Below are 19,888 nucleotides of genomic sequence, written 5' to 3'. Positions count from 1 at the left end.
TTGATAAGTAGTGTGAGGGCTGAACCTAAAGTGGCTGGTCAAATAATACAGTAGTAATTTGGGGTGGGTCTTAGGCCTGGTCCACACATTTATCCATGTCTTGGATCCTGAAACTATTAAAGAGAACATTTTTATAAGTTTATTTTGATAGGAAATTGAGTCCATCTCTCTCTCTCATATGTTGTAGGTAAAACACTGCATAATAAAAATTAAGATCATTGACTTTATTTACTGCATCAAGGAATTACAATGTATATCTAAGCACTAAATAAGTGGACTGAGACATCCAATAATTCATAATAGAAATAAAAGCTCACAGTGTAATTATATATTTTAAAATGGGCTTCAAATTTGTACATACTCTGTATTACCAGGACATGTTCATGGATTGGGTGAAGGAAAGAGAGATCAAGGCTAACTCCTGTGATTTGGGCATAAGGTCCCCAGGTGGATGGAAGTTTCATTTAATGTCAGAGGGAAGACTGGGGGTGGGGGTGCTGGCTGGAGGTGGGAGGAAGGCGATGATGCTGGACGTCTTTTAGTCATCCAAGTGGAAATGTCAAGTTGGTAGTTGGATGTACAATTTGGACTCGTTGATGAGATCAGGGAGAGAGAGAAGAGATTTGAGGGTCTTCAGAGTGACCCTCAGAACATAGAGAAGATCAGTCAAATCAGGCAGAGAGTGTAGGTAGAGAAGGAAGCTTGTACCTGAGAGCTGGGGTTTTCTGATAAGTGCTCATACTTATCAGAGGGTCTTCATCACTCAGGACCGCCAAGAGCAAAAGATTATTACTTAAGTGTGTAAGCCTGAGATTCAAATACATAATGAAGTGTTTTATGTATCCTGATTTTTTTTGCTACTAAAAATACACTCAGATGACTAGATCTGAGTGTACTTTTAAACCTGAATTTCAAATCTTTCCTCAAAATTTTTAAAAATTCATTCTGACAGAAGAATGTGTTATTAAAATAGCTCGGAATAGTTTTGAGTTTCAAATTTCATACAGTTCCTGTGATTATAGCAATTTTCCTCTGAGTAGAGAGCCTATCAGTCAAGAAAAACCAACAACAATAAATAACGTTTCTCATTAAAATACCTTTAAGCTTCAAGGATAATGACTACATAATTTCTGTTTCTTTTTAGCAGATTACTTGTTTGGTTTAACATGTCTTTCTTAATCAGTTTTTTCCCCAAATCCTAGGCAAACTAGCTAGAAGTAATAGCTTTTTTTTTTTTTTTTTTTTTTTTTGCAGCTTAGAATCTCAAGTTTAAAAGGAGAGAGAGAGAGAGAAAGGAAGGAAGGAAGGAAGAAGGAAGAAAAGAAGGAAGGGGAAAGAATAAAAACTGGGCCTGGCTAATGACCACCATAGGATGTTTGTTTTCAGTTCCACGTCTCTGGTATATTATTTCTCTCTTTTGTAACAATGAGACAAGCTCATCCTAATGGTTTGTTAGGAAATGAGAAATTGCTACAAGCAGAATCTCTGCTCTTTCATACTTGAACATTACATTCTTTTTAAGGCCAGGGATGGCCCTCACTGTGTGTTACAGACAGTCCCCAGCACATCAGGCTGGTCCATAGAATATGTGATGTTGGTGAAATTTAGTTGGATTATTTCGAGGCATTCAATGTATTTGCCAGAAGCATCTGAATTGGCTGAAAGGAGTGAGGGAAAGTTCGTTCATTGCTAAGTAATGCCTCAGCTTTGGTTTAATATGAGCATTAAGCAGCTGGCCTAAGTCAGCAGTGACCAGGGAAGTTTTATTAGACACCCAGAGGTGAATTCTTCTGGGGGAGTGTCTCTCAGTCTTCGGCCCTGTTGCCGTATTGGGCTGGATGCTTCTGTGCTACAGAGGATTTCCTGTGCACCGCATGGCTATTTAGCAGCAGCCCTGGCCCCTGCTACTAGATGCCAATAGCACCCACTCCCCAGTTGTAACAACCAAAAACGTCCCTGGCTGGGGGTGGTGAATAAAAGACAGCATCACACCCAGTTGCAACTGCTACTCTAGTTTCCCAAATTCTAATCCCTGCTCTCCCCTGAAGTGTCTCCTATTCATGTGTTTGAACCTGAGTGGCACCTCACCCTCACACAAACGTGGAAGAAAAACAGCTTCTGCTTCCCCAAAAGGATCCAGTCCTCCTGCTGCTATCATCAAAAGCCACTAGCAGGATGGACTGAAAATGAAAGTTCATGAGACAGTCAGAACAAGTTCAGGGTACCTGCCTGTCTGTAGGTCAGGATCAATTAATTTACGGCCGTTGCATCTACCTCCAGACAAATTCAGTACCAGCTTGGACACCCCAGGCAGCCAATTTTTAGACTCCAATGTATTATTTTTATTTATAATTTATTTTCTTTCTTTTCTCAAATATAATACAAATTAGTAACAGAGCATTTGAAAGCAATAAGAGAAAACACCCTAACTCTACTACTTAACGGATCTCCTCTTGCAACCCTGGTGATTTCCTTCCACACTTTCCCCCGTAAGACAAAAAAAGCAGGCAGCTCAACCTTAATTCCAAATGCTAATATGGATCCCGGGTTGAAGAGCTTCTAATTTTTCAAATTAAGCCAGAAATCAAGTTTTCTACATGAAATCCAGTTTCTAAATGTTGGCCAGCAGTAAAATTCTCTTTCAAAACAGATCATATGTATAGGATGGAATCAGCCTGTGGGACTCCCGTGTCTGACATCTGTCACTCATCTTGTGCCCACCTGGCCTCGTTCTTGTTACCTGCCGACTTCTATTTGCATTTAAATTTAGGATCTCTGTCACTAAGCAATCCCTTGAGTGCTTTCCAGCTCAAAAATTGTATGAGTCCAGGATCAAGGACATTACTAGAACTTCCTTTCTCATTACCTGAACTAGCTTGTCCAAATTTTACCACTTTCTACCAATTTATTTTTTATTTATATGTGTATATATATGTTGTTGTTGAATAAAATGTTGTTCTGGTAAGTAAACAGTTCACTTCATGAAGACCCAACCAAGAAAGAATGGTCCATGAGATAAAAATCAATCCAATAGTTATATTTGCACCTACACATCCACTTCAGAATCCTCCACCATCTGCCCTTTCAAAATTTGCCTCTCAATCGGCCATCACTTCCCCTCACCACCCTTCCCCTGGGTTCATTAGAGTATTTGCCATGCTTCAAACACGTGTGTTCCTTTGCCCATCTACTTTCTGTACCCCGGGCTACCCTGGAACCAGCCTGCTGCCTCAAAAATTCTTACAGACTTGTCAGTTCACCTGTGTTTATACAAAACAGTCATTTCAACTTTTAATCATTACTAATGCAGGACAGTTTGGGGGAAAACACTACATTATTTCCTTCAGATTAATTACTGGGAAAATTGCTGTAATGCCCTGCATTCCTCACTTTATTTGGAACTGACAGCTAGTTTGTCAATTACTTCAATATTGTAGTCCTTCAAAATCGCTTTGTCTTAAACGAGAACAGATGTCAAAATTCTCAATAAAAGTACTCTTCACCACGGCATTCTTACGTATCTGTATATACTTCTCCTTTCTTTTACATACTCATATTACTCCAAACCCTCTTTAAGAAGCAAATATCAAAACAAGCAAAAACTTTCTTTGACCTTATCTGCCTGTGAAACACTCACCCTACGTTCTTCCTTCTCTTTACTGCCAAACTTAAAAGCCAGTAGAAACTATACTGTCTCTTATCTGGCTACTATCTGGCTATCTTACCATTCTGCTGAAAATGTTCTTATTTGGGACCATGAAATCCACTGACGTGTTTTCACTGTTTATGTTACTTACCTTTAAGCGGGATTAACTGAACTCATCACCCCGTCCATCTTCTGAAGACTACTTCTTTTTTCCATGGTTTCAAGAACACTATTCTTTCTTCTAAATTATTTCCCTACCTCTAAAGTCATTTCTTCTTTGTCTTATTCCTGGACTTCTGTTCCCCCTAACATGGCACTTAAATGTGGCTTTTCTGAAAGGTCTGTGCAAAAGCCTGTCCTTTGTTGCTCACGGCTCTCACTGGATAGTTCATCCATACCTCACGGTTTCAGCCACATCTATTTGCCGATGACTGCCCTCTCAGGACTATAGACATTTCTGAGTGCCTGTTAGGTACACACATCTGAAAATCTCAAAAATAGTCCATATTCAACATAATTTAAGTAAATATCCAAAATTATGTTTTTCCTCCCCAAATTTTTATTGCTGACTTTGTATTCTACTCATTTTCCTAAGCTATAATCCTTAGAATCACACTCATCTTTCTCTCTTATGCTTCATTTACAATTGGTTATCAGAACTGCTTTGATCTCTCAGTTCTAGCTCTGTCTTTTCAGCCCCACAGTCACTGTTTTATTGTTTAAAGGCCCATATATTTCTTCTAAATTTTTAATGTGCAAAAATCTAATGCAAATACAGAAAGGAAAAAAAAAGGTAAAGAAGACCTTAGCAACCTTGAAAAGCCACTCATTATCTTGGTAACTTTTCCTTCTGAAATTCTTTGCAGCATCAAATTGCTAGATTTATTTTAAAGTTCCAATGGTATAAATAATTATATTAGCAGTCCCCCACTACCACCCTCAGCATCACATAATTCCTCCAGGGGCTACTGAGTCAGTTCAGTGTCTAAATCAAGACCATGACTCTAATTTTTAATTGAATTGAATATGAATTCCAAAGGAGCTGATTCACCACTGTTATCCTGGTTTTTAAAGTGCTGTGCTAAATGGCAGGCTAATAAAGAAGCATTTTGACATGGGTACACTTTGACATTGGAAACACGATCACCATGTTCATGTGCCAGAGCCTCAGGATAGCACCGAAATAAAATAGTTCTTGGTGAGTGTGTTTGCAACACATGCAAACAAACAGGATGTACTGAAGTTCTCCTATTCTGCCAAACTATGTGACTAAGCTCCCATTTGTGAAACTGCAGAACCCAAGAGCTGGAATCAGCCTGAGAAGATGTATTGCCCATTCCACTCACTTTTCAGGTGAGGAAACAGAACAGCAGTGAAGGGAAAGATTGCTCAAAGGCACAGATTAAATTAGCAGCAAGGCCAGGTCTAAAGTACGAATTCACTAGCTCTTAGCACAGTGAGTACAGCATTTCTTCAATATTCTAGTAGATTTCCCTCCCCCTCTACCCAGAAAATATAATTTTCTTAAAGTGTAATAAAAAGTACAATTTCTTTCTTGTAGGATTATGTTTATTTGAGGCATAAAAGATTTTTATTACAAATCCATGCTGAAGACCCTGAATTATTGAAAAGTTCCAAGACATTTACCCTTCTGATGGCTTTTAGCAACTTTAAGATTGTCACATTTTTGTATATAAAATACTGTCAGGTTATATCTGAGACATATGTAGCCACATCATTCCTAGCTATCAATTCCATTAAGGTCTGATATGTCTGTACTACCAAATCAAAGCAACATAGCCCTTCGGTCAGCTCAAGAGGCAGTGCCTACACTTACTCATTGAGCTGGAATTTATTGGGTCTTATGATGTGCAAACTACTCTACTGGAATCTCTGAGGTGTAAAGAAATATGAGCAATTTCTAGAGAATTAAAACATTTGCTTTTGTAGTTTTGGCCAGCTTTGTGTGCTTCACTGGGGAGTCGGTCCACAGAGGTCTTCGCACTGCCATCCCAGACCTGGAACTCACTCCCGTTTCTGTATAACCTGCCCGGCCTTGGAGGTGTTTGAGCTTGTGACCCAGACTGGGTTTGCAACGAGAGTCAGGCATTTCACGTCTCAGTTAAAGGTCGCTGCCTAGCCTTTAGCATTCAGCCTCTTGAGGGTAGAGTTGGCATTCTTCACGGAAGCTAAGGCATCCAATGTCCCTAGGGAAGAGCATCTCATTTTTGTATGAAGTTGACAAGTGAATGTTTAGAGAAAGAGCCAAGATTTTCTTCAGGGGAGAAAAATTCATGGAATCCAACTTCAGAAGATACTTTTGTTAATTTTATTCTGGAAACATTTAACAGATGTCACTCAATGTCCAGAGAAGCTAGCCATTAAAAACCTGTTAAGCAGCATGGATTTTTCAACTTTAAGGAATATAATTTCATTATGGGCCCATAAAATAAACTGTAAAATGCCCCCCTTGATATTACATGAATGGATTTGTGATACAGTTGTTGGCTAGAAGCTACTTAGACATTAAAGGAGGTCTGGCAAAAGATGACAAATGTCAAACAGCTAAAACTGAGTCATTCTCTGAAGTATTAATTGCATAGCAGACCCAGCTGTCTATGTCACTCAGTTGTTCCAGTAAAATCATATTATCAACCTGCAAGAAAACCACCAATATTTTTGTGCATTTTCAATCAGAAATTTATGGATAGATATAGCTGTATCAAAGAAAATTCTCTGGTCACTGCAATTTTTGTCTAATAACATTAATAAATAATATGAGGTTGGTCAGGCTGAAAAAACAGATATTAAAATTAAGAGCTATGTTTTATCACAACAAATTCCCAAGCGACTTGGCCTGTATGACCTCAAAGTTTACTTCCAATTTTAAGACTTTCACTGCTTATTCATTGGTCCTGACAGTGCAGTATTGGAAGAAAGTGATAGTTTGCTTAATTAGAGAAAGCAGCATAATTTTCCCGCCTTTATATTTTTTATACTGACCTTCCGTGTGGTGTCCTGTTAACTCAGCATATTACTGTTGTTCCGATGTTTTAGTCTGTGAAGACACGTTCTGCCTGAATTACCTAAGAGGCAAAGAACTTGGGGTGTATATTTGGTTTACCTTAGTAACTGCAAAGGGAATTCATCAATTAGTGTCACAGGGTTTGAGCTATTCTTATGACAACTCAACTGTATTGACTGTTTTTTTCTTCCCTTCAGTAAGTTTGTCTGCAAAGGCGCCCTTTTCCCCCAGTCAATCAGATCCCTTTTTCACTCTTCATATAGACAGAGATCTCTTTAACCTAAAGAGAAGTTATTCGAAAGTGGAAAAGCAAAGAATTGGACTTGAGCCCTGTTCATGTGCCTGGAAACTCAAGGGAGAATTAATTCTCAAGGAGAATTACACAAGGTCCACTTGAGTTTTTAGTTTATTAAGGCACTTTTCAAAATTAATTAATGGTGAACGTTTTAGAGATTGCCTAAAACAAAGCCCCACAAGACATTTAAGATGAGACAAAAATATGAATTCCTGTGGTGCATGAAAATTTACAACACAACGTTTGTTTGAAAATAAAATTTAAAAATCTTAACTAGCTTAAAATAAGCAATATTTATGCACAAATATATAAAAATGTGAAATCAATGGACCTGATGTTTTCTTAATATGTTGATAATTATGGGGAAAAGTCACAGAGGTTTTAAGCTCCTTTCAAATCAGCTGTGCAGACATTTATTTGCCTTCTTATTTGTAGGCTTACTATGTTATTAATTTCATCTCTTATTTAGAATTTTTAAAATTTTAATACTTTTTATTAATCTAGGAAACAATTAAAACACACACTGCCCATGGGAGATGAAATGGGCCACTAATGTTATTTCACTGAACTTTTAGAGAATACTATCAAATAGCCAGGATAGGTATTATAAGTAAAGAATTGTGCATGGATGTTGAAAGGTTTAATGTTTATCCAGAATCATAAAGTGATGGAGTTGGTGCTGAAACCAGGTCTCCTAACTACATTTGCCAAGCAAACCTCTTCCCGGCCATGCCATTTGCCAATTAAATGATTAACTGGGAAAGTAAAGTCTTATGATTTCATACCCTTGATTTTCTAGAGAAGCAGTTATCAAAGCACAGGCCTCAGGACAAGTCTGGCCCACTGTCTGTTTTTGCAAATCAAGAATTTTGGGGGGAAACAGTCACATGCATTCATGTACGTGTTGTCTATCACTGCTTCCCCACCACCACAGAAGAGTTGAGTAAATGCGGCAAAGACTTTTGAAAGATAAATACTACTTCTTTGCTTTATTGGTTTGATGTGGATCAAGACAAGGCTATTTCTGTTCTATCTGAGGAATCTCTCAGGTCTGTTTAACATCAAGTGGTTGAAGGACATTACTTTTCACCACCAAGACTTTAATTGGTTGATCTCTGCTTTCCCATTACTAAAAGCCATGATATGTTTTGAAATTTTTATCAAAATGACATTTCCATAATTTCCCACAAACTCTCTTATTCTTGTTTCGCTTTAGTAAAGCCTTCTTGTGCTTTACCTCTTAGTGTCTTTTAACTACTCCACGTCCTAAGAAATTACATGTTTCATTGCGTTTTCTCCAGACTTACATCTGAGAATTAGACAGGTATATTGCCTTTTCTTTTCCCTCTGAAGAGTAATCTGGCATCATTTAGAAGAACAATATTGCTTCCTGTATAAATCTAGCTTTTGTTTTTCTCAAAGCTGTAATTACTAACAGTATTTTTAGCTCTGTAAACCCTAATTTGCCATCTCATTTTACTGTAGCCTGTTAATCACAACCTACCAGAAATTGCAAAAGCCACGGTCATGGTCTTTGAAAAATATTTGATGTGTGGTTTGCAATTCAGAAAGAGGAACAAACGTTTGTCAGCTCTTTAGAAAAGGGAAGCAAGTTCTTAGTGATTCAAAGTGGGTGTGATCAGCAGATACCTTTCCCTATTTCCGGGCCTCGAATTTTAAGAAGTAAGTTCACAGGAGCATGCACACACACACCTGAGCCATAACTAAGTCACTATTAATTTGAAAAACAGACACATCTGTATATACCGAAAGACAGCAAACAATAAGTGCCGACAAGAATGTGGAGAAAAGGGAACCCTTGTGCACTATTGGTGGGAATGTTAATTGATACAGTCATTATGGAAAATAGTATGGCAGTTTCTCAAAAAATTAAAAATAGAACTAACATATGATCCAGCAATTCTGGGAATATGTATATATATATGTACAGGCACATATATATATATATATACACATACAGGTACATATATATATATGAATGAAATGAATATCTTGAGGAATCTATGACCCCCATGTGTACTGCAGCATTATTTACAACAGCCAAGATATGGAAACAACCTATGTATCCATCAGTAGGTAAATAGATAAAGAAAATGTGTGTGTGTGGGGTGGGGGGGGCTGTCCATGCAATAAGTATCTTTTCTGTTCTTGCTAGCCAAAATCCATTTCAGTTGTTTATAAACAAGAACTTTGATGATTATTACAATTAAACATTAGGAAATTGTTTTAAACACATTTAATCAATGTCAATAGGGTACTTTCTACATACTATGTATAATGCAAGGGACTAACAATCTAATGATGAATAAAAATCAGAATATTCCTGGAAGGAGGTGGCTTAAGGAGTACCATATGATTTTCACACCCAGTTCTCACTCCAACCCAGCTGCCTCTCTTGACTGAGACAGACTCAGGGGTTTCTAGACTGGCTGGGCTTGGACAGTATACAGCACTTAAACATGAATTGACACAACACAAACATGAATTCTTAAAACTGAAAACCATTGTTTTATGACTAAATACTCAGGAGAGGGGTTGAACGGAAGACAGCCACTATAGAGATTCAAATTTGCCTTCTAGGAGGTAAAGCAAAAGAATTATCTCAAACTACTAATTTTAGAAAATAAAAAGCATACAAAAGCCAGAAAATAGACCTAAGAAATCTAACATGAGAATAGCAGAAGCGTCTGAAGGAGAAAAAGGAACACTGAAAGGAAAATAATAATTAAATAATTTAAAAAGAAACGTTTAGCTTAACTTAAAAAAAGACCCGAGTCTACAGATTGAAATGATTCACCAAGCTACTGGAAAGATTAATAAAAGATGAAATGGCCAACTAAGTGCATGTGACGTTCCATTAAAAATAGACTGCAGAAAAAAATGAACTGGGGAGAACCATGCACTTCATCAAGGAAGCATGCTCCAGTTTTGTGATACTTAATGATATAAGCAAAAGTTTAAACGAGCCAAACACCTATGTTACTGTTATGGATGCAAGGAAAGAATGCTCTCATGTATTGCTAATGAATATTTAAATTGTTCTAACCTGTTTAGATAGGAAACAAAAAATTTGTTAAAATGTACATTACATATATGCCCTTCAACTCACAAATCCCACTTTCTGTGTTGTACCCATAAAACTGAAAATGAGCAATGGTATTCTTCATAGTGGCAGCAACAGAAACAAACAAACCAACAAATCTGGAAGCAAAACGATTGCTGTTAATAAGAGAATGGTTGGGAAAATTATGCTACCTCAGCTCACAGAATAAAACGTAGTCATTGTGAAAAATGAGCAGGAGCTGTATCACGACACTTGGCAGGATTCCCAAAATGTACTGTTGAATGAGAAGAGACAAACGTAGAGAAAGGTCTATAACATGACCTCATTTTTATAAAGTAATGTTCAAATCCCCCTTTCATATGTATATACACATACATGAATATAGGTTATATGTCAAGTTCTTATCACAAGATCAGGGTGTGGAAGCATAGAGATTTTACATGGAAATGACAGTGAAAGGAGGAGGGTAAATTAAGTAAAAAGGAACAGAATAAAATAAAGATTGCACTTTTGATTAAGCAAAATATACTCTCATGTATTGCGGATGGAAAACCCAACATGTATTATGACCCTATTTATTGAAAACTATAGTGTGTGTATGCAATACTAGAAAAAAAATATATATATAAAGTTCAATACATGGGTGTGCATATGAGGAACATGTTGTAACATATATGGTAAAATTCTTTTGTTGGAAAAGAAAATCCTTATAACTGTGTGTACATACATATATATATTGATAGATACATACAGATGATACAGAGGTAGAGATGGAGATAGAAATATATCTGTATCTTTAGATATATAGACATAGATTTGCTCAGAGAAAGATGTAGAAGGCTGTCTATTAAGCTATTAAAATTGATCCCCACACTGGTGTGGATACTGGAGAAAGGAGGAGGTGATTGGAGTAGAAATGATTAATTTCACCTTTACATATCTCTAATTATTTTTGTTTCATTTATTGTTATGACCCTGTTACCTGTAAAAAAAAATTGTTTAAATAAATTAAATAAAGCTAGATAAATCAGGCCTATCAGGCACACCATAGAGCCAGGGGAAATTTCACTTTTTCTCAATTCTACTTCAGTGTGATATGTTAGCATCAAAGATACAAATGAAGGGAGGTGGGATCCCAGGAAAGCAAGAGGCATTTCTGGTCAGAGAAGGTGATGGGAAACAATACCATCCAAAGTAGATTTCTGAGAAGACATAATTTTGTTTTTAAGTTGTAGCATGAAAAATAAGAAAATATTAATTGGACAAAGAAGACAGGAAAGAGAATTCCAACCAAGTGTGGAAATATGACCGAAGGCAAATACATATAATCATAAACTTGTTTTAATGTTTACATTGGAAAGAGATCTAATGCATCTTTGAAAGAAAGGGCCATAGGAGTTCCATGATTTTAAAACCAGAACTCAACCACTTCCTAATTATCTGGCAATTGATTTTCATCAAAAGTGAAATTCATAGTATTATTAAAATCCAAAGGAATAAAACATAAAGTGTTGCAAGTGAGAGAAAATGTTTGAAACTCTAAACAGTAACAAAGATCTTTGAAAGATAACTAAAGAATCCCTGAATTTAAAGGTACTCGAAAGATTAGAGCCAGTCTACTGTAACTTGCTTTGTTAACACTTTTATTTATTTTTTTAATGGCGGTACTACGGATAGAACCCGGGACCTCGTGCATGCTAAGCAATGCTCTCTACCACTGAGCTACACCTTCCCCCAACAATTTTAAAGTCTGTTTGATTTCAAAGAGAAATGCAGATTTCTGTCTCCTTATATATTTAAATAACTCACGCTGAAATTTCAGTGATTAAGCATGTTTATTTGTAAATAGTTCATACACAGCCTCTGAGTGTGCCTTGCATCAGTGTCTTCTTTTTTTTTTTTTTAAGCAGCAGAATTCTTTTCAAATGAAATCTTAGTGTCTCCCAGTATACAAAACAGAGAGAAGAGTGAAATGCCTAAGTGCTTATCTGAAGGCCTGGAGCCCTGATTGAAATCAAATTCACTCATAGCTCTAAACCAGAGGGCCTTAGTTACATGGCAGACAATGGAATGGCAGTCTGTCTCTCTGATGTCCATCTGTCTGCGTGATGGCCAGCTTTGTCCCCACTAAGCCAAGATGACTTTAATGGAACATATGAAATGAAGAACCTCCCCTTTCCCAGCTTCTAGCTCCACATGTGCAGCTTGTATAGAATTTTATATTTTGTAAACTGTGTTGGCTTGATAGTCAGCTTTTATCAATTTTATGTCATTGTGTGATTTTAAGAATAGATCCATTTTCACTGTGATTAGGAACTCCCATCAATACTTCCAGCAGGTATCAGTGAGTTGATGGGATTCAGATAATTGAACCTCCATGGTGCACAAATAAAAAAGACACAATGGTCCTGCCATCTCTTAGTTTTTTAACTCCTGTGCTGAATGAGAGAAGCAGAAAAACCTTCATCCCACAGTGAGAAAAGCCATGGCTGTTGAGCCTTCCAACATACATTCTGTGGTTTACGCTTTTAAAGTCACATCCTTGGAGCTGAACTTTCAAATTAGGTGAAGGACAATTCTGGGTATGTCTGCAATGAGGAATAAACTCAATGAAGCAGGACAGATGAATAAAGAAATGAAAGTAAGCTTAATAGACAGGACAGCCTATCAAAAATGCATTTACAGTCTCTGAAGTAATATCCCTTCGATTTACTGGCCTGGTTTAAGTGGGTGCTGAAAACAAGGGGTGAATTTTAAGAGTTTATCTGCTCTGGTCAGTTTGCGTTATAATGAGAATTTATTATGGAAGAATGAGTGCTCCTGTTGCTCCAGACAGCTCTACTAGCTGAGAAACATGTTCTCTTTTGCGTGGACACAGATATGAGTGTGATTTGTCTCTGTCAGAACAATGTGCAACCTGGAAACTAGAAATGCTGTGCTCATCACAGCCCTGGGCTCTGGCTCCAACCCCCGCCCCCAAACACACACAACAGGGGGCTCAGGGCGGCACCTGCTGGCCTGGAAGGCATTTTCTCTGGAAGGTGAAGGGGAACTTTGCATGGTCAGATTCAGACAGCTTGACTGTGATTTGAAAGGGAACAGAGGAACATAACCTTTTTAAAGGAGGATAAACTTCCAAAAGACACAAAATTACCATTTTATAGAAAATGAATTACCTTGTGTCAGGGCAAGACCCACCAGAAAAAGACAAGAATAGAAGATGTGAAAAGGATGCCGCGTCTGGCTGATGCTGAGGTCAGGTGTGAGTGCCGGGATCACAAGTCTTTAAAGATTCTGAACACAGATGTAGTTCAGCTGTCAGGTGAACCACACTGTTGGAAAGTCATTCTGGGACAAAAAGAAGGGAAAACAAGAAAGAAGGGAAAAGAATCATTTGGAGCTTCTCTGGCTTTTATCCAATTGCTTAATTATTAGAGAAGAAGTTAAGCATATTTTTTCCTTCTTTCTGGTACGACTACAGGTTTTGTTTTGTTCGTAGCATCTAAGGGCATGTTTAAGTTCCACTGCAAATCATGCCCTTCTAAGCTAACCTGCAGGGCCTCCTGGGATAAAGGATGCCACTTGAAGCTTATCCTTCTGCTCCTTAGCCTCTCCCGTGTGAATCTTTCTGACTCAAAGTCTTTACACAAACTATTCGCACTTCTCTAAACCACCTATTCTCTACTTTAGTGGCTAATAGCTCTTCACTGTTCATATCTCAGCTTAGTCAGCATCTGTCTCTCTCTCCCTGAAAGGCTCCTGGAACTTTGAGGTCTGGAACTGTGCCTTTCGCACCCAGTACCATTTCTGGTATGTAGTTGACTTGTTAAAAACACAAACTTGGGCCTGCTCACCATGCACAGTAAAACTAACCTACTGACATGAGATTGTGATGAAGGAAAGGGCAGCTTCTATTGCAGGGCGCCAAGCAAGGAGTCCAGGTAGCTAGTGCTTAAAAGACCCAAATCCCCCCGAAGGCTTTCAGGGGAAGGTTTTTACAGGTAGGGCGAGGGAGGGAGGCTGCAGGGTGTATGACCAGCTCCTGTACATTATTCTGATCGGTTGGTGGTGAGGTCATTGGGGGCTAACATCATCAACCTTCTGGTTCCAAGTGATTTGGGGTCTACGTGCTTGTGGTCAGCCACCTGGTGAGGGTTTCAGTAGCTGCAAAACAGCTCAAAGGACACGGCTCAGAATATTCTCTCTAGCCCTTGGGGAGGAGCTAAAGGTCCTTGACTTTGTTTAATGGCCAAAGTGTTAACTTTTGTCTTGCTTGACTGGTTTCCTTTGTTTCTGCATTTTCTCACTTCTTTGCTTAAATGTCCCCTTTGGAACTCGGGGAAGCCGAGGAGACTAAAGTTTTTCTACAGACAAGAGGCAGGCAGAGGATATGGGGGGTCTGCTTCAGGAAGGCCCTACTGGGTCCTGCTCAGTTACAGACTCATGAAAAAAATTTTGGGTGCAAGCGAGAAAGTCATCTCTATAGTCTGGGGCTGGTTTGCTCAGTGACGGATTCATCCTGAGTGTCCCTTGAGGCAGCTTTGTCATAGGCCAAATGCATTCTTTCCTCAAATCAATAAACTGCCTCTCTACAGAAAACTATTATAATAACCCTACAATTGCACCATGATTAGAAAGTAAATGGTGCTCCCTGGAATTATACCACAGAGCACATGTTGCACAACCATAAGTAGAAGTCTTAGCAAGAATCACAAACAAAATTAGGGGCAAGGGGGTAAGTACAATCAACTGAAAGATCACTGCCAGAAATAGAATTCTCCTTTGACCCTATGTAGCAGTTATCCTCTGCGCTCTCATTTATGGCCAAACCTTTTGAAATAGTTTAGTCCCATCTCTTTGGTCCTCAGCACCCCATGGAAACTGTTCTTGGCCAAGTCTGTCAAGGACCAATAGACCCTTTTTGATGCTTACCTTTCTTGACCTCTTGGCAATGCTGGCACCTCCTTTCCTGAATGTCTGTCAAGAACTGTGAAGGAGCTGAGATTTTACCCTACTTCCAAGCTGACTGTTACTGCTAAATGAATGCTTGGGAAAGACATGAGATTTCTGGATCAGAGACAAAAGAACTTGACTATTCACAGCACAGCAGTAGCTAGAGTCAGTATGTTTGTGTCAGTTTCTCCTGTCTCCCAAGAACTGTGGGAACACCACAGGTGGAGCCCAGGTATATTCCACACACAGTGAGTTTGTATCACACCCAAGGAACACTGAGCTTGGATACCCCACTGTTTTTTTAGTGAGCTGTAAGCAAGAGCCTACTCTTTGTTGGTGGGGAAGGGAATCATCACTTCATCCTTTAAGATTGCTTTCTGCAAACACAAGGATGAGAAGCAGCCCTGGTGAAGTGCATTCAAGACCTTGCATTTTTGATGTACCCAGCAAGAACACACAAGGATGCTCAGGACTCACTGCAGATTGCCTCTGTCAACAGTGTCTTCCCTTAAGCTCTGTAGCACTATATTTTCCTGGTTTTCTAGCTACTTATGTCCTTGGTCAGTTCTCTTCTTCTGGCCCTATGTGAGCATTTTAAGGAATGTTGTGTTAGTCCTTCCTTCTTGTTCTACATACTCTTTCCCTTCATAATCTCGTGCCTTAATTAACATCTGTATCAGGGAACACAAACTCAGATTCCTACAGGGGTGAGCAGGTAATGTAGATGAGTGACACACACCAGGAGAAAAGCCAATATCTGCCAGAAACGTGATCATCTGCCAGAGACAGACATACTTACTACAAGCATGATAGATACCAAAAATAATGCTTTAAGTAATTTAATAACACTTTAAAGTATAATAATTTTAAGCTATATGCTCTAACCATAGAGACAGACCTCTGTTACATTTTTATATTGTAAGTTATTAGAACTCGATCTGAAACTAAAAACCTGAAATCTTTTCTTCTTCACAAGATGTCAGTGGCAGGTTTTATAGTTCAGTTTACAATGTGCAGTACCAAGTTCAGCTATGACTCCTTTATCTGGATGTGATACTTACCTTTACTACTTTCCACAATGGAAAACAACTTTTCCCAGACAGAGATGCTGCCACGGATGGACGGGACCTGTGCTTGTTAAATTTAAGGTGATTCCTTCTTGGAGAGAGTGAATTATTGTACTGCAATGCCATCATTTTTAGATTCTAGTACTTATGGTTTTATGACTCTGCGTTTCAGTAATATCCAGTGGTGGTTCTTCCTTCACAATTTAAATATTAAGAGAGAGAAATTGAGCAATATTAATTAATTTTACTTGCAGTTTAACATCAACTAGGGAAATCTCTTTAAACATCAGCCTTCAAAACCGTAGTGTGAGGAATGTGGTTCAATGTCATTTGGGAAACAGATTTTAGCACATGGAAGTGAACGAAGTTATTTCTTCCCAAATGACATTTCCAAATATATAATTTCAGGATTACTGGGGCAGTGAGATCATGCATTGTGATAGCTATTCAATGGTTAGATGAATTGTACAGGCAACTTAAATGGCCAAATCTTTAATGTAATGATGGATCCATGAATAAGTCAGTGTTTTGAGCAGTTAAAATTCTCCTCAGTACTTTGTCTTATGAAGCCACCCAAACTGTGTCGTACATCTAGTTCACCCAGCATCCTCACCTTGACTTAAACTATAGGAGTATATTGAGCTCATGAAGTTAATTGCAATGCTCATAAGATTGTAAATTTTTAGCCAAAAGAGACAAAGAAACAAAAACTACATGTACTACATGAACTAAAATTCTACATTCTTGAAAAATGTTGCCACCCTGCATTTTAGTCTCATAATGTCTGACTTTAACACTGACCACAGTAGCAACACCACCTCTCATGATCAACATCAAAAACAAATAGAATTAACCGGCTGGCACTGCATACACAGATAGATGGTGCAGACAGATAGACTGATAGATAGAAATCAAACTGTGTTTTGAGCAGATGCCACAAATAAATTTTTCATGTAAGTTATTTAGTGAAGTCTTAGCAGTAGCTTCAGCATGCCAGGCAACATTATTTCCAGCTAGACTTTTGTTTGTAAAGGCTTGTTTCTGTTCAGAACACATGATTTCTGCTACACTCAATAGACTTAATTTAATAAACCTGTCATCTGTAAAAAAGCGATCACCCAAGTTATTTCCTCTAATGCATAACTAATTCCACAGAAGCAGCAGTTATTTTATTCACATCCCAAACAAACGCTTTTAAAATTTCAGTCTTTTTCACAGATCACCAATTATTTCATCATACACCTTTTCTCTATGCCTGTGTAGTTCTTTATGATGGATTGTTTCATAATATTTTATGATTTTGTTCCATTCCTTGTAAACGCAGGTATACTTTGCATATTAAACAGGTGCGTCCAGCATTCACTTTCACAAAGAAATGGGCTCTCTACCATTTTTCTTAAAACCCACAGTCTTGGTATTTTTATTTTTCCATTTTTAATAAGGATGTGGGTACGGAGACGTATTTCTCTACCACTGAAAAAAATACCATGCAGAAAGCAATGGTGTGGCACTTACCATGAGACCTCAGTGTCCAGGATGCAAGAGAACATGGTGGAGACTGTGGAGAACAGGGGAGCACATGCCACAGCTAAAAGGGTCTGGGGAATATTGTCATATGTCCCCGAGTTTCTATAAAGAGGTTGGAAATCCAGAATTTTTTTTATGTGAAATCACTCAGCTGTTTAACGTTACCTCGATTTCACTTAAAACACTACTTATGCTTCATGAAACATATTTCCAGGCTGAATATCTCTGCTTGTGGACTGAGAGTGCCAGTTTGCAACAAGTAAAAGTAATTGGGTGATATTCGTGACATCAGGGCTAGTAAGATGGGAGTCTTGAGTTGGTCACTATGAGATCCATTAGTTTTTCAAGGAAAAAAGTTTGGTTTTTTTTTTCTTTTCTTTTTTCTTTTTTGTAGTAGCCACAGCTATTGCTGTTTTCCAAGAAAATTCATGCCCTGGATATTCAGAGTACAAATACCTCAGCCCAAACGTCACAGCTATCGCCAAGCAAAAACCCTTGTTTGAATCACATAATGTAAACTTTTACTTACGAGGTCATGGGTAAAATTGAGACAACACCCCCAACTAGTAATAATAGTATCAATAGATAATGATAATACAATAATAAAGCTAATAGATTTAAGCTCTTATCCATAGTCTTCCTGTTTGGTACACGTACCTGGAACCAGTAGAGTCTGTTCGTGCCTGCGACTATTATCCTGTATAACTATGTTGTTATGGAGAAAGTTTAACACTAAGAAAAGAATATCCATATATGTCATAATGAAGCACACACATGAAAATGGAGAATTTCGAGATGCCCCAAAGGTTGTCCAAAGTTGGTCCCAAATCTGGTGTGGTTTATGGAGCCTTTGTCCAGCTGCAACCTGCGCTCTCCTCTGAGAGTTGAGGTCACTGCTTTCCCCTCTCATGGGCTGCTCTTGGCAATGTCCCTTCTTTCCATGACCCTTTCTCCATCACCCACCAAACTCAGAGCACTTCCTGAGAACTGTCACCCTCTCCCTGGGGAACACATCTCCCAAACTCTGCCATCCATCTTGGCTCCCACTTCAAGGCTCTTTGTGGATTTATTCAAACCACCAGTTGAACTCTATACGAGGTGCCTCTTGGAGGGAAAATTTCCCAACAACCATCATGGATTCAACTACAAAATACGTTAAAGCCCCAGAAGTAAATATCACATTCCAGGCACTGAGCCATGTTTAAAAAAACAAAAACAAAAAAACACAAAACAAAATAAAGAAACTTATTAGACCCCTAGAATGAAATGCTGAAAATGAAATTCTAGTTTCTTATTCAAACTAGAATCTCTGACAATCTAACTCATCATCTTTTAAAAACAGCATAGCATAAAATATATAATATATATAATATAACATGTCACACAACTACACACCATAGTATATTAGGTAGCACATGATATAACGTACAGTAAATGCTGTGCTAAAACGGCAGCATGGCACAGACCTCTAAGACAGACCACTTGAGAATGAACCCTGACTGTCACTCAGCAGCTCTGTGACTCTGCACAAGTTACTGAACTTTTCTGTATCTCAGATTCTTCACATGGGAATCGTAATAGCATCTTCTTTGTGGGACTTTAATAAGGACAGATGTCCGGCCAAGAAGATGCACAATGAAAGTGTCTGCTACCACATTAGTTCTGAAGGTCTCAGCTGGGCACCTGTATAAACTGCCTTGTAAGTCTATTTTTAAAATTAATTTATGTCTAACCATCAAATGTTTGAAGGTCTGTAGACATTTAATTAACCTTCTCCCTAAAGACCAGTTTCATCATCAAAAAGAGAAAACAGCAACCTTGGGTGGGAGCACTTTGTTCCAGCGCCACGTAGGTAACACATGGTCAGGCACAACATCGCAGACGTTTCCCGTGTGAACATCAGGAGCATAAAGACACAGTCTCTTCTCGGGGTGTGATATGAGAAAACCCTGCCAGTTTTGACATTACTAAAAATCCATTTACATCCAGGAATTGGTGGAAAGAATACAAAGTAAAATCCAGAGAGGAGTGTTCAGAACAAGTTGGTTTTGCAACTGAAATCATTACTTCAGCCTCTTCCTTCAGCCCCTGGTAACAGGGTGCGAAGCTCCGGTTTTGCAAGATGAGTAGGTTCAAGACCCGCTGTTCAACACTGTGCCTCTAGTTAACAGCACTGCGTTGTGTCCTTAACCTTTTGTAAGCGTTTAGGTCTCAGTGGAAGTGTTCTTACCACAATTAAAAAAAAAAAAATAGTAGCATCTGAATGTTCTTTGCTATATTTAAAGTTTCA

At 38.3% G+C, this 19,888-nt stretch overlaps 1 protein-coding gene and 1 long non-coding RNA gene across 2 annotated transcripts in view; one reads left to right on the top strand and one right to left on the bottom strand.

The window, feature by feature from the left end:
- Positions 1–19,888, top strand: part of SPHKAP (SPHK1 interactor, AKAP domain containing) — a 135,574-nt gene that overhangs the window by 55,259 nt on the left and 60,427 nt on the right.
- Positions 3,168–18,402, bottom strand: LOC116663784. Its single transcript, XR_004320115.1, has 3 exons — positions 18,072–18,402; positions 11,481–11,483; positions 3,168–3,177 (listed from the first exon to the last, which is right to left on the bottom strand). It is a non-coding gene; the product is annotated as an uncharacterized LOC116663784 (long non-coding RNA).

Source organism: Camelus ferus, chromosome 5 (assembly GCF_009834535.1).
Source record: "Camelus ferus isolate YT-003-E chromosome 5, BCGSAC_Cfer_1.0, whole genome shotgun sequence".
Classification (NCBI taxonomy): Eukaryota; Metazoa; Chordata; class Mammalia; order Artiodactyla; family Camelidae; genus Camelus; species Camelus ferus.
Note: the sequence above shows the minus strand (reverse complement) of the source record. Positions and strands in the feature narration are given on the sequence as shown.